At 46.9% G+C, this 12,358-nt stretch overlaps 1 protein-coding gene across 13 annotated transcripts in view; it reads right to left on the reverse strand.

Annotated features, from left to right (window-relative positions):
• ATXN1 (ataxin 1) overlaps positions 1-12,358 on the reverse strand; it is a 402,928-nt gene that overhangs the window by 170,820 nt on the left and 219,750 nt on the right. For all 13 annotated transcript variants that reach the window (XM_070456167.1, XM_070456166.1, XM_070456168.1 and 10 more), the window contains one exon: positions 8,039-8,099. The gene's annotated coding sequence lies outside the window, so the exon portion shown is untranslated. The remainder of the gene's footprint in view (positions 1-8,038; positions 8,100-12,358) is intronic.

Raw genomic sequence — 12,358 nt, forward strand, 5'->3', positions numbered from 1 at the left:
CAGAAAGCAGAGAATAAAGGCAAGCGATTAGGAGTTTTCTTCTCCCCTGTGAGCATCTCTCCAGCCTATAGTCAAGGAAAAGAGACTGGGGCTGATGAACTCCTGAGTCCCAGGAATCTGGCACCCAGCCTGGTTCTTGGGAGCTGAGTTTAAATTGTGTGCAGTTCATGCACTTTGCTCCTCTCATTAGACTGTCCTCTACCATTAGAGACAGGAGCCTATGAAATGTGACAGGACGAATCCCAGGAAGTAAAAGGGGAATGCAAACTGTTTCTCCTCTCTCCCATCAAACAGCCTCCTTTCTCCTCTCCTTCAAATCAAAACTGGCACTCTCCTGTTAGACCAAAAAAGAGAAAATGGTGTGCAGTGACCTGGTGAAGCTCAGATGAATTGTCAGCTTACAAAAATTTGACCAGCCAGTAAAATGTTACCACGTACCTCCCAGAGCCGTGGGAGCTTGTGTCTGGTAATGAGGCAAACCAGCAGGAAAGAGAGACACGGTTCTGAGTGTGGACCACAAGCCCTCTCTCATCAGCGACGAGATGCCCCAACATTAAATTCTACTTTTTTGCTCATGTTTAAGCCATTTGATCTCCACCAGAGGGCCAGGATGGAGATAAAATTGTAATCTGATGACTTTGCTGCTGATTTAAGAACTGATCCAAGACCTTGGGGAGGGCAGGGCAGCGAAGGGAGAGAGATGTGAAAAAGTTAGGGTCAAGACAACACTCAGTTACTCAAAGGGGGCTCATCTTAGTCCAAGGTGATCTTCCAGTTCTACCCAAGAAGCCTCAACTCACAGAATGACATTGTCATTAAAATAAGCTCAATATATATATTGCTCTCTCTCTCTCTCTCTCTCTCTATATATATATATATATATATAAAACACATAGGATACCTTCAATGGCTACTTGGGCTCAGAAAAGTCCATTATCTCCGACTCCTTCCACTGCTTCTTACATCCAAACAATCACCCTGTCCTGGTCAAGTCTTTCCTTGTAGAGTCGACCATATCTGCCCCTTCAAAACGCTCCCAAGTTTCCAAAATCTTATCTCCTTTTCCTGTAATAACCTCCCAACCATGGCCCCCATCTCTGGTTTTCTCCTTACCACCTCCTACGCTGTGAACACAGCTATAAAGCTAATCTCACTGAAACAGGAGCGGTTCCACCACCAGCTTGCTGAGAACACCCAGTGCCTACCAACCTCCACTTGAAGACTGTGCCCATAAGCACTGCCCCGTCCATGCTGAAACAGCATGCACTCAGAGCCCGCCCTCTCCCCTGCATGACCTGTCCCTACCCCCAGCCCCGAGACAAACAAGCACCATTTTCAAGAATCTGTGAGTGAGCACAATCATGGGCCCTCCAACACTCAGGCTTCTCTGGATCAAATACTACATCTGGAGACGTGGTTGAAAGGCACATTCTTCACATGCATAGTATGAACCCACCCTACGTTTCCAGTACAATCTTCCCACATCTATGAATGCACCACTTTCCATATGGATTCACACCCAGAGCTTCCAACTCATTGTTCACATTCAGCTGCTATGCCTTGCTCAGCTATGTTTTGCCCTTGGCTAGATATCTCTTCTGGGGAAGGAAATGACAACCCACTGCAGTACTCTTGCCATGAATGGAGGAGCCTGGTATGCTACAGTCCGTGGGGTCGCAAAGAGTCAGACACGACTGAGCGACTTCACTTCAGATGTCCCTTCTCCATTAACCTGGAGCAGGATGCTGCAGTCTGCCAACCCCAGGATTGGGGGGTGGGTAGCAGGTACACCCTTGACAGCCTGATGCCAGAGTGCAGTCAGATACTGCTGGGCTGGAATTCCAGCAGCATCCCGGACAAGCTAACGTCTCCTGAATTCAGTGTCTTCATTTTTAAGGGAGGATAGCTATCTCTACCTTGTTCAGGAGGAACCAGGCTAGGAGGGCAGCCAGATAACACATGAACCAAGAGGTCGGGCTGCAGATAGACAGTGACTGTCTGGTCCACTGTCCAGATGTGGCCGAGACAGGGCTGAAGCCTGGAAGGCTGGGGAGTGGAGCTCAACCCCCAGCTGACTTGGATCTAACCTGCCCAGGTCTTCATGACTTTCCACTCACTGTGATGAACTAACGTTAGCTCTGTTACTTTATTATTATTATTAATGCTCTTTTGAGTCAATAACATTGAGGCAGGCTTAACTTCATCAAGTCTGGGTTTGGGGGCTGGCATGTGCATTCCTGATACAAACATGATCAGGGATGAGTGACACCTCATCCCTAGGTTCACCCACTCCTTCGCCCTACAGGTACTCATGAGACACCTACTGTGTGCTGGGTGAAAGAAAACCAAAAATGAATGAGCAGACTTGAAAGATGGGAGCTTATGTATAAAAGACTGAATGCCACGTTTAGGACATAGCAGGGGGCACATGCCTCTTGCAAGGCAACGCTTTCATCACTGGTACAATTCTGCAGGTTTTCTCTCTCCCCCTGTGATCATGAGGAAGGCCTCCAGGATGAAAAGATCCACGCAGCCTGCACTGGGGAGCTATGTGTGGAGAACAGGGTCTTGCAGAGACACCAGATCCACAGTGCACACTCGATGAGGGAGGAGGGAACTTCTACTTTAAGCCAGTGAGAGGGCAGGACAGACTGTCTGCAGCGCAAGCCCATCCTGCCCTGACTAATATGATGGCTTTCATTTCCTCTATCACCATTTGGCAATTAATCATGTGTAATAATGCCTTGTGATCATCCTTATACTCATTGCCCTTTACTTTCTTTAAAATTTCCTTAACTTTATCTGTCATCATGCCTCTTTTAAGCAAGAGCCCCTTAAATATGGTGACCTTCGTTTCTACTCACAGGGCTCTCCTCTTCACCCTCCAATCCCCCTAAATTTAGCAGTGAGCCTTCCCATACAGCAACTGTTCAACTCATAATTGATGATTTAACATTTTCCCATTAAGAAATAATCCCCCTCATATAATGACAATTATTTACTCTCAGTAACTAATGCCACTCCACTGGCATGGATAATTAGGAATTAAGCACAACAGCTACTATAAAACTTTAGGGACTCACCTGGGGCCTATGTCAGCATGGTCTCAGGATTCTTTGTCAACTAATCCTAGGTTGGCTTGGTGATCATCTCTTATTTGTGTTGATCCCAGCATCTGTGGCCCTGTTTAATGATATGTTTCTGGGCTTCCTATTCATTCATCTGTACATTTAAACAGTCCTAAGGACCAGCAATGATAACAGCTATGGAAACACACTAGCCGTGAGACCGTAGGCTAGTCACCTCATCTCTCTCTGCCCCAGTGTCCTTATCTGTAAGGTGAGAGTAAAAAATGTATCTTGTAAGGTTGTTGTGAGAACTGCATATGTTAATATGCATAAGGTACTTAGGAAGTTAAGTACTCAGACACAGTGGTGGGGCTTCCTAGGTGGCACAGTGGTAAAAAACCCACCTGCCAATGCAGAAGACACACGAAACGTGGGTATGATCCCTGGGTTGGAAAAATGCCCTGGAGGAGGAAATAACAATGCCTGGAAAATTCAATGGACAGAGTCTGTCGGGTACAAAGTCCTGCAGGGTCGCAAAGAGTCAGACACAACTGAGCGCGCACACACACTAAACGCTAAAATCATTTCCTGAGCACCTGCTGTGTGGCAGATATTAGAGGAACAGGCATGAATAAGAGGCTCCCCGGTTCCTAAGGAGTTTACAATCCAGTAAAGGTGATTAAATATTGATACAAGTAAGTGAATTGAAGTGTTACAGAACCGGATCCAGAAAGTACACACATACACACACAGAAAAGGCAGACTTGCATGCACACACACAGTCGCACACACTCACGTGTACACAACTCCTGGAGACTGCTTACAAATAAGACAGTGCTCCTTTCCCCTGGAAGAAAGGAAATTGGAAGGTTCCATGGAGAACTGACAGCTGACCTGAGTTTATGATATGAATAAGGTACATGCCAGGCAAGATAAGACACAAAGACATTCCAGTAATTAAATGTAAGAAGAGGCAAAAAAACATTTATTCACGTATTCATTCAGCAAAGATTTATCAAATGCCTCCTCTGTGCGTGTATTGGTTTAAGTCCTGGGACACAGCAGTTAATGATTCTGGCAAGATTTCTGCTTTCGCTACCTTCTAACAGAGGAGACTAACAATAAACCAGTTAACAGATACACAAACCAAGGAGCTAGGAAGAAAACCCAATGGGCTGAGATGGCCAGAGGAAGACTGGGGACACACCAGACTCCCTCCCTCCATCTGTAGAAGTGTAGAGAGTGAGAGGCGAGAGCAGAGCCACGGGCCAACACCTGACTCTATCCCTTTGTTTTTCCACTGGGAAGAATTTTCCCTAAACCCTCCTGGCCTCCCATTCCATCCTTTTTCTTTCCCAGGAATGTGGAGTGAGGTACCTGGCTGGGGGCTAAAGCCAGGGTGGACCACACCTCTCCCTGGGAAACCATAACTTCACTGGGTAGAATTACGCTACCGCAGGGGTGGGAGGGGGAGAGTTAGGTTCTCTTTTTCCTTCCTTCTTCACACAGACAGTAGCCCACAGGCTCAAACCTTTCCTGCAGGTAGACTATGACCCAGCCCAGACCAGAGAAGCTCTTTGAGATTCTCATCCTAAGATACAACTTCTCAGTTAACAGTTGCCAGTCCCAGAAGTCCACCCTGGCTCCATCTGCCTTATTTCACTTGTCTTATTTCTCAGTTGGCTCAGGACTTGGGAAGGAACGAGTACTCTTTGAAAATAAAGGTTTTCATACAATAAAAACCTTCCCTCCCTCAACAGACCTCAAAACTAAATTAGGAAGCACTATCCTCATCTATCAAACCTGTCATCTTAATGAAAAATCCTTCAAATCTCTTACTTAATAGCTCCAAAGACACGGTTGGGGTTTGACTGAGAGTTCTAGCTCAAGAGGTATAATAAGGCAAATACAACAGAAATAGCAAATATTGGGGGAGAAGGGAGATGACTTCAGTGCCACTGTGAAACCCTAGGGTACACAGTTCATGGTCTGTAGCCACAGAGAGGAAGAGGAAATGTGAAATCTTTAGATAGTCTTACCTTGTGATTTCATATCTGCATGTTTTTTTTTAAAACCACACCAGGAAACGAAATTTTTGAATGTATCTTTTCTCTTTTAAAAATTTAAAAACATTTAGTATTTACACACTTGCCTCATTGCTTCCTTATGAAGCTGGATAAGACCAAAACATTATCATGAAGAAATATCAATGGTATAGTTACTATCTACAAGACCCAGTTCTGAGCATTCGAGAGATAATAATTTTTAAAAAGATGAAGAGTAAAAAGGATGGCTCCTAGGTTCTTTACCTAAAAAGACTGCTCAGGCCCCCAAGGTGTTATGTATCAAAAAAAGGAGATACAAATCAAATGTCAAATAGATGGTAAAGATTTTTTTAAATGAGTCAGGAGTTTGGTGGGGGGAAGCATCTGCTAATATCTGGAGGGATTACAATGGTATCATGGACGACTTTTTTTTTCGTTTTTTCCCCACACACATGGCATGTGGGATCCTAGTTCCCCGACCAGGGATTAAACCCACACCCCCTGTATTTTAAGTACAGAGTCTTAACCACTGGACAGTCAGGGAAGTCCCCATGAAGGATTTTAGAGATGAGAAAACGCCAAAGAAATGTGAAAACCCCACCCACACACACACACGCTGGAGAGACTGCAGTTAGAAACTGCACCTCTCGTGGAAGCCCCAAGAAGATACGCCATGTGCGAAGGATTGCTGGGGCCAGCCCTACAGGGCCTGGCCTCGCACAGACCCGAGGGGGCTCTCCTCAACCCCCCGTGGACCACGTTAAACGTGGCCCGCTTCTCTGGATTCCACCCCGCTCCGTTTCCCTGTCCACTTCCAGCCAGGAGCAGCTGAGCACCCCGTACAGGAAGCACTCTGCCCACCATGCCCCTGTGCCAGGGCCGCCTGGCCAGAGGGCTGATTAGGAGAACAGGCTCTCACCGACTCGGGCTGGGCGGTTCTCTGCCAGCACACTCGGGGACCCGCAGAATTTTACTACAGACACCGCCTTCCCCTCGTCGAGCCCCCGGCTCGGCGGGGACAGGAGGCAAGTGTTGATAGCAGAGACGGACAGCAATGACCCAATCCACACGCCCTACAGGAGAGGAAAGGCGGGCCGGGATAACATGGAAAAAAAGGCGGGGGGCACGGGGCTGTGTTCATCCTGCCCAGGACACACGGGCTGCCTCGGCCATGATATTTTTTCTGGCTGCAGAGACATGTTGCTATGTAACCAATACATGCCACTGCTACTTGGCCTCTGGCAAATAAAATCGCAGTGCTGGCGGGAGTGTTTCCCTTAAAGGGATACCATCGAGTCGGGGCTCTGTTCCAGCCCCACCGAATACCGTGAGCTGGAGCCCACTGGAGCCCTGTTTCACAAAGTGGACACTTGTACGGCACATGAGCCTGGATGGTACCAACACGAGGCGTGGGGATCAGCCTCTGAGTTGCTTTTTAAGAAACTCACAGCTTCGGTGTATTTTTGGTTCCCCACAACCAGTAAAAGCAAACAGCGTGTAGTTCTGGGGAATAATGATTTGATGCCTCCTGACTGTGGACTTCAAACCCAGCAGGAAACCGAAGTTGCCGTAAGAGGCTCGGCGTGGGTTCAGGTGGTCCTTATTTCCCTGCTTTGCCATTCCTCAGTTCATACCCATCTCTACCAGTTTTTTACTTAAAGAACAGCACAAAATAGGCAAGGAATTCGGCACTTTCCCCCTTTCCCCAAGGCCCTTAACTGTCTCCTGTTCTGGTCATGATCAATCTCTTGGTTCCACCGAGAGCCTCCAATCTCCCCAGGGAGCAGCAGACCTCAGCGTTCCACGTTACGGGGGTGTGCTCTGGGGGATAAACCTTCTGAGCTTTTCTTGGATAAGATGAGGGAATGGAAACCCTCACAGTTCTAATGATGCACAGTTCACGCACAGGGAGTACGTGGGGACAGGAGACATCAATTCTAGAGTAATAAGCAGGCGAGATAGGCAGCCCCTCAGTGAGTCAGCAATCCATGTTCTAAATTCTATACAGTACACGGGTAGAAAGCGGACTGTCTCTGTACCCTGATGAGCAGAAAAATCAAGTTCCTTTTCAAGGACTCCAGGAAGGGCCAAAGAGAAGCCCTCTGTCTGTCAAGATAAAGTGATTAGGTTGAGAAGTGGGATACAATGAGGGACGTGGGCTCTCAATACTAGGTTTAGACCAAACTCTAGAGGTGATGAGACGTTTCAGAAATAAGTGCACTTAGATCGTCCACCTTCTGGGATTCCACATTTGTACATCCTCCATAGTACCCCCCAATGCACTCTCATGTAAAAAGCATCCCCTTTTTTTTTAGAGAAGGAGTGCTCCTCTGAGAGTCTATGACTGCAGGCCAAATTTGCACAGCACCGCCAGAAAGCTGCTCCGCCCCGCTCTGCAGGTGCGGGCGGTCCCGGGCGGGGGCGGGCCGCTCTGCAGCTGGCCTGCACGCACTGCAGGTGCGCCTCGGAGTCTAGCAGCAAAGCAGGTGGACCACGGAGCCCCAGCACGTGACGGGGTGTTGCAAATGCGGTGGTTTGGGAAAGGGGCAAAGGAAACAAAAAACAGGCCTTTTCAGAAGAGGTCCCAAACAAAATGGTTCTGGATACCGCCATGCCATCAGCTTCTCTAGGTAGTAGCCAAGTACGAGAAAGTTAAACAGGAGAGAGTGCTCCTCCTGCCACTTGTCTTGAAAGACAGAAGCTAACAGCAACAAAGAAGACCAACTTAGAGGAGACAAAACCTGTGAACAGCCAAAACAAACGGCAGGAAAACACCAGGGGGAACCGCCCCCTCGGAAGGGAAGAGGAGACGCAAGGAGTAGGAAGAGTATCTCGGCCCCAGGTGGGAGAAGGTCTACGGTTTATGAGTGCCTTCCGAGCGAGGCAAGTAAAACACACACGTGAAGGAGTCAAAGGATCACTCACCCTGTGAAAACAGCAGTCTGGTCTCTCTTCACCCAGAAAACGGACTAATTTCTTTGGAAAACTGGAAGAGAAAAAGAGATTAAAAATAAAACGTTAAACCCATCCGATAAATTGGCTCGGGGACGCGAGCCAGGGAGATGAGACCCCCCAGCCCCGGGCCCCTGGTTACTTACTAGGCACACAACTAATGTCTGAAGACCGTGGACCTCCCACTGCTTGGCTGACTATGCGGATTTTAAAGATGGAGCTCTGAACAATTAATATGAAGAAAACAATCGCGTGCATGATTCCTTTATCTCCGGAGGAGTGAACCTTTGAAAAAGGAGTGTCATGGGGCTGCACCCTGTGGGTCTTCAAGCCGTGTAGTTGCCCAGGCTCGAGATGGGAGGAAGAGCCCAGCGACAGTGACATCTGGTTTACTGGACAGGGGGGTCCTCCACCGAGGCCGTGGAGAGACAACCCCACCGTGTACGATAGACGGTGAGCAAGACACAGACATGGCCGCACTCATTAATTGGGGAGGAGGCTACCATTTATAGGGGGAATTGAGGGCAGGTGGGCTCCACCAGTTACCAGGGAAACCCAGAGGTTAGGGCAGAGCAAGCACGTAGGCAGTTACTGATTAAGCCCTGTAATTAAGGGATTGGAGAGTCATGTGAGTGAAGCTGAGCCTGGTCGGGCAGGTGATGTAGAGACCAAGGGAACTGCCATCTTGATCAGCCTGACCATACAATACATAGTCCACATATATCATGGTGCCTGGGAAATCATTTTTAGGTAGACCTTTAAAAACCCCATATCTGCACCCCCACAATGGGGCTAACTGAAGATGTCTTCAGAGTAACCAGAGCATCCCATCACGTCACTCTGCCTTCTCCCAAAATGGGGCAGCCACAACGCCAACCACCCCTCCCCCGTCGCCGCCACTGAAGTCCATGACCCCAACGGGATCCATAATTAAGCTCCTACGGGAAGGGGGACTTGGCAGAGAGGCGCCCACATATCAGGCGGACTGAGTAATCCCGTGAGGAAGCCACGGTGTCTGAGATAAAGTGTGGGAAAGAACCGAGATGATGTGAGTGTTGGAAGAGGAAGCCTGGAAGACAAAGGCAGATAAGGCGGTGACAGCCACAGACCGTTTAATCTGCATCACCCAAGGAACTCGGCGCAAGATCCAAGTTTTTAAATATTTCCACAGGCTGCTTTCAAGACGGCTTTGCAGGCTCAGGAGGGGAGGAGGCAAGGCGAGCCTAGGTCCCCAGCCTGGTAATTTTCACACGATCCCAGAGTCCCAGGGATCCAGTCTCCGGCCACTGCTTTTGCTCCCTTTTCCCTAAAAGGAAAACAGCACTGTGACCTCCAGGGCTGGATGGGGAGTCTCCTCCCAGAGAGGTGTCCACTGGCCACAGATTCCCAGACTCGGTGCCTCAGAATCTTCTAGGCTGCCTTCACAGCCCCGGGGAGGAAGCCCCCTCCCCGACTACCAGCCTGTGCGGGGAGAGGAGAGGGCTACTGAGACCACTCGATCCTGCCTCTTGGGAAGTTCACACCCTGAAACACTGCAATCCCAGAGAGATGGTCCTGCCCCCACTGGTGAAATCTCTGAGCGCCGTCTTTCGAAAGCAACACGCTATAATTCACTCGCATACATTAACCTTTTCCTCCTCAAGGCAGACAGGAGGTTGAGAGTGAGATTCACCAGGACCCCACACACTGATTTCAGAGTCAAACCCGAATCTGAGTCTCAGATGCGTCACCCACCACCTGTGCGATGCCGGGGACATAAACTCTCGGAACCCTTTCCTCATTTGCATTGATGGCGGTCATAATACCGACTTTACATCATGTCTCAGGTTCTCAGCATGGTGCTTGGCACACAGAAGAGACTTAATAAAAAGAAAATCCCTTAATGCCATGCAGCACAACACGTTTACAGATCTGTGACAACAGACTAGAATGGCAGAGAAAACTGTGGGTATCTGTATTGTATTCTCTTTTTCTCCACCCGCCAAAAACAAGATGAGAAAAATGAAAACAAAATAAAACCATTTACTGTGAACAATTAGGGCTTGTCAGGTGGCTCAGTGGTAAAGAATTCATCTGCCAATGCAGGAGACTTAAGAGACTCAGGTTTGACCCTTGGGTGGGGAAGATTCCCTGGAGAGGGAAATGACAACCCACTCCAGTCCGCTTGCCTGGAGAATCCCATGAACAGAGGAGCCTGGTGGGTTAGTGTCCACGGGGTCACAAAAGTCGGACACAACTAAAGCGACTAGGCACATGCCCATGGGAACAATTAGGTAATACACATAAGGAGGGAAAAAACCCCAAATAATACAAAGCAGCAAAAGTTCCACTAATAACACTTTGAACATTTTTACTTCTACAGCGCCAAGCTCTCAGCTATGCTCAAATATACAGAATATAACATACACATACTTATATAAATAAAATTATATACATACATACAATGTATTCATAACATTCTATGATACCATTCATATTGTTCTTGTCTAATATCTTACTTGTTATATTGCAAACCTCTTTTAACATCAACAAATCCATCCCCATCATAATTGTTTAAGGACTACAAGAGTATTGCGATGAAAGAATGAACCACTAAATCCATATTTGTTGAATTTACAGAATTTATCAGTATCCCACATTTATGAGAAACAACTACACTTGTGGGAGTGTGTGATTCTTTTGCTTCTACATCTTCAAGATTGAGAAAGGCAGCATGCATAAATATCAGAAGCCTTAACAACAAAAAATTGTTTCGGTTTGAGTGGGTGTGGCTGAGAAGACTACAAACTAGTACATTTACTGCAGGGAATAATATCACAAATCACAATATTCAGTGAGTTTCCAATATATCGAAAGGGGACGAAATTTTAAAGACTAGGACTATCAGTGGATATAGATGCCTCTTTCAAGTGTGAAAATTGTTAAGTCTGAAGTTCAAGAGGTGTCCTGTTTGCGGCCCGATTGTGGTGGAGCGACTTCATGATACAGAGAGAAGTAAACTGGAAATTGTAGACTCCTGTGTGAACCTAAAAATTATAATCACATTATATTAACTAGAAAACTTTTTTAAAAAATCAGAATTTACCATATTTAGAAGATATCAAGAACGCGAATGTTTGTGCGGTCTTTATAGTTCTAATCTAATTTCCTTCTGAAGGAGAATGGTTGGTTTGGTAAAAAAAAAACATGTGTGATACAGCTTAACTGAGTTGCACCACACACGCTTGTCCTCAACTGAGAAACTTGTAGCTGGGAAGTGAAGGTATCCCCACAATCAGCAGAGTGTAGAGTGAACTCTTCCTCCAGTTATGAATGGAACCCTTTAATGCATTGCCAACCCTGCTCCTACAAGCAGGCAGGAGGTGGGAAATTGCCAGGGAGCACAGAGAAAGAAAGACAGGACGCATTGTGGCAGCAGATTAATGCCAAATCAGATACCAGCTGAAAAATTCTGGTATCTGAGACCAAAAGTGGAGAAACACAAGAGTTCGGCTTGTGAAACCGGAACCTGCAACAAATGCACAGGTGATAAACCCTTCACACGCTACGTTCTAAGAAAAGTTCATGCTTTGTCCAGCTTATGCGACTTTTAGGGGAAGCAACAATTTGTGGTGGGGAGCATGTTCTTAGAAGAGATTTCTACTGTTCTATGTTGTCCATGAGTAACAGCATCAACACCTGGAGATAAGAACTTAGATCTTAAATTTTAGCACTGGATGGAAGCAGAGAAAGTTTCTCTTTGACAACTCCCACTAGGGACTTTACTGTATGGAAGAATATGGACTGAGCTATGTTTAACAGATCTCTTTTGATGGTACAGTTCAGGAGCTTGTGAGAAGTTCCTAGATCTAACCATGAACTTCTTACAGGAACAGAATTTCTGCTTTGCTTCACTGTGTCATGGTCCCTGGTTTCTGCATGAGAGAAAACCAGATGGTCAGGCTGTGTTGTGCACTATCCAGTATAATGTCTCTTTTATGCAGTGGAACCTAAATGACACAGATTCTTAAATGTGCTTTCAAAGGGACCTTTGCATCCTTTGATGGTGTAGGTAGGCTGGCCCAGAGAACATCCTTTGATGGTGTAGGTGGGCTGGACCAGAGTACATTCTGTAGGGCAGACCCAGCCATGGAAAATGAGAGTTTAGAGTCTAAGACACCCCCATCCCATTGTGTGTCTCTGGCAAATATGACCTAGCTAGGAAAACTGGGCTGTTACTCTCTATTCCACACTTACAACATATTTCTGGACTACTGATTTAGAAAAGTTCTGTGTTGCCATTGTATAATGTCA

This window comes from Odocoileus virginianus, chromosome 27 (genome assembly GCF_023699985.2).
Source record: "Odocoileus virginianus isolate 20LAN1187 ecotype Illinois chromosome 27, Ovbor_1.2, whole genome shotgun sequence".
Lineage (NCBI taxonomy): Eukaryota > Metazoa > Chordata > Mammalia > Artiodactyla > Cervidae > Odocoileus > Odocoileus virginianus.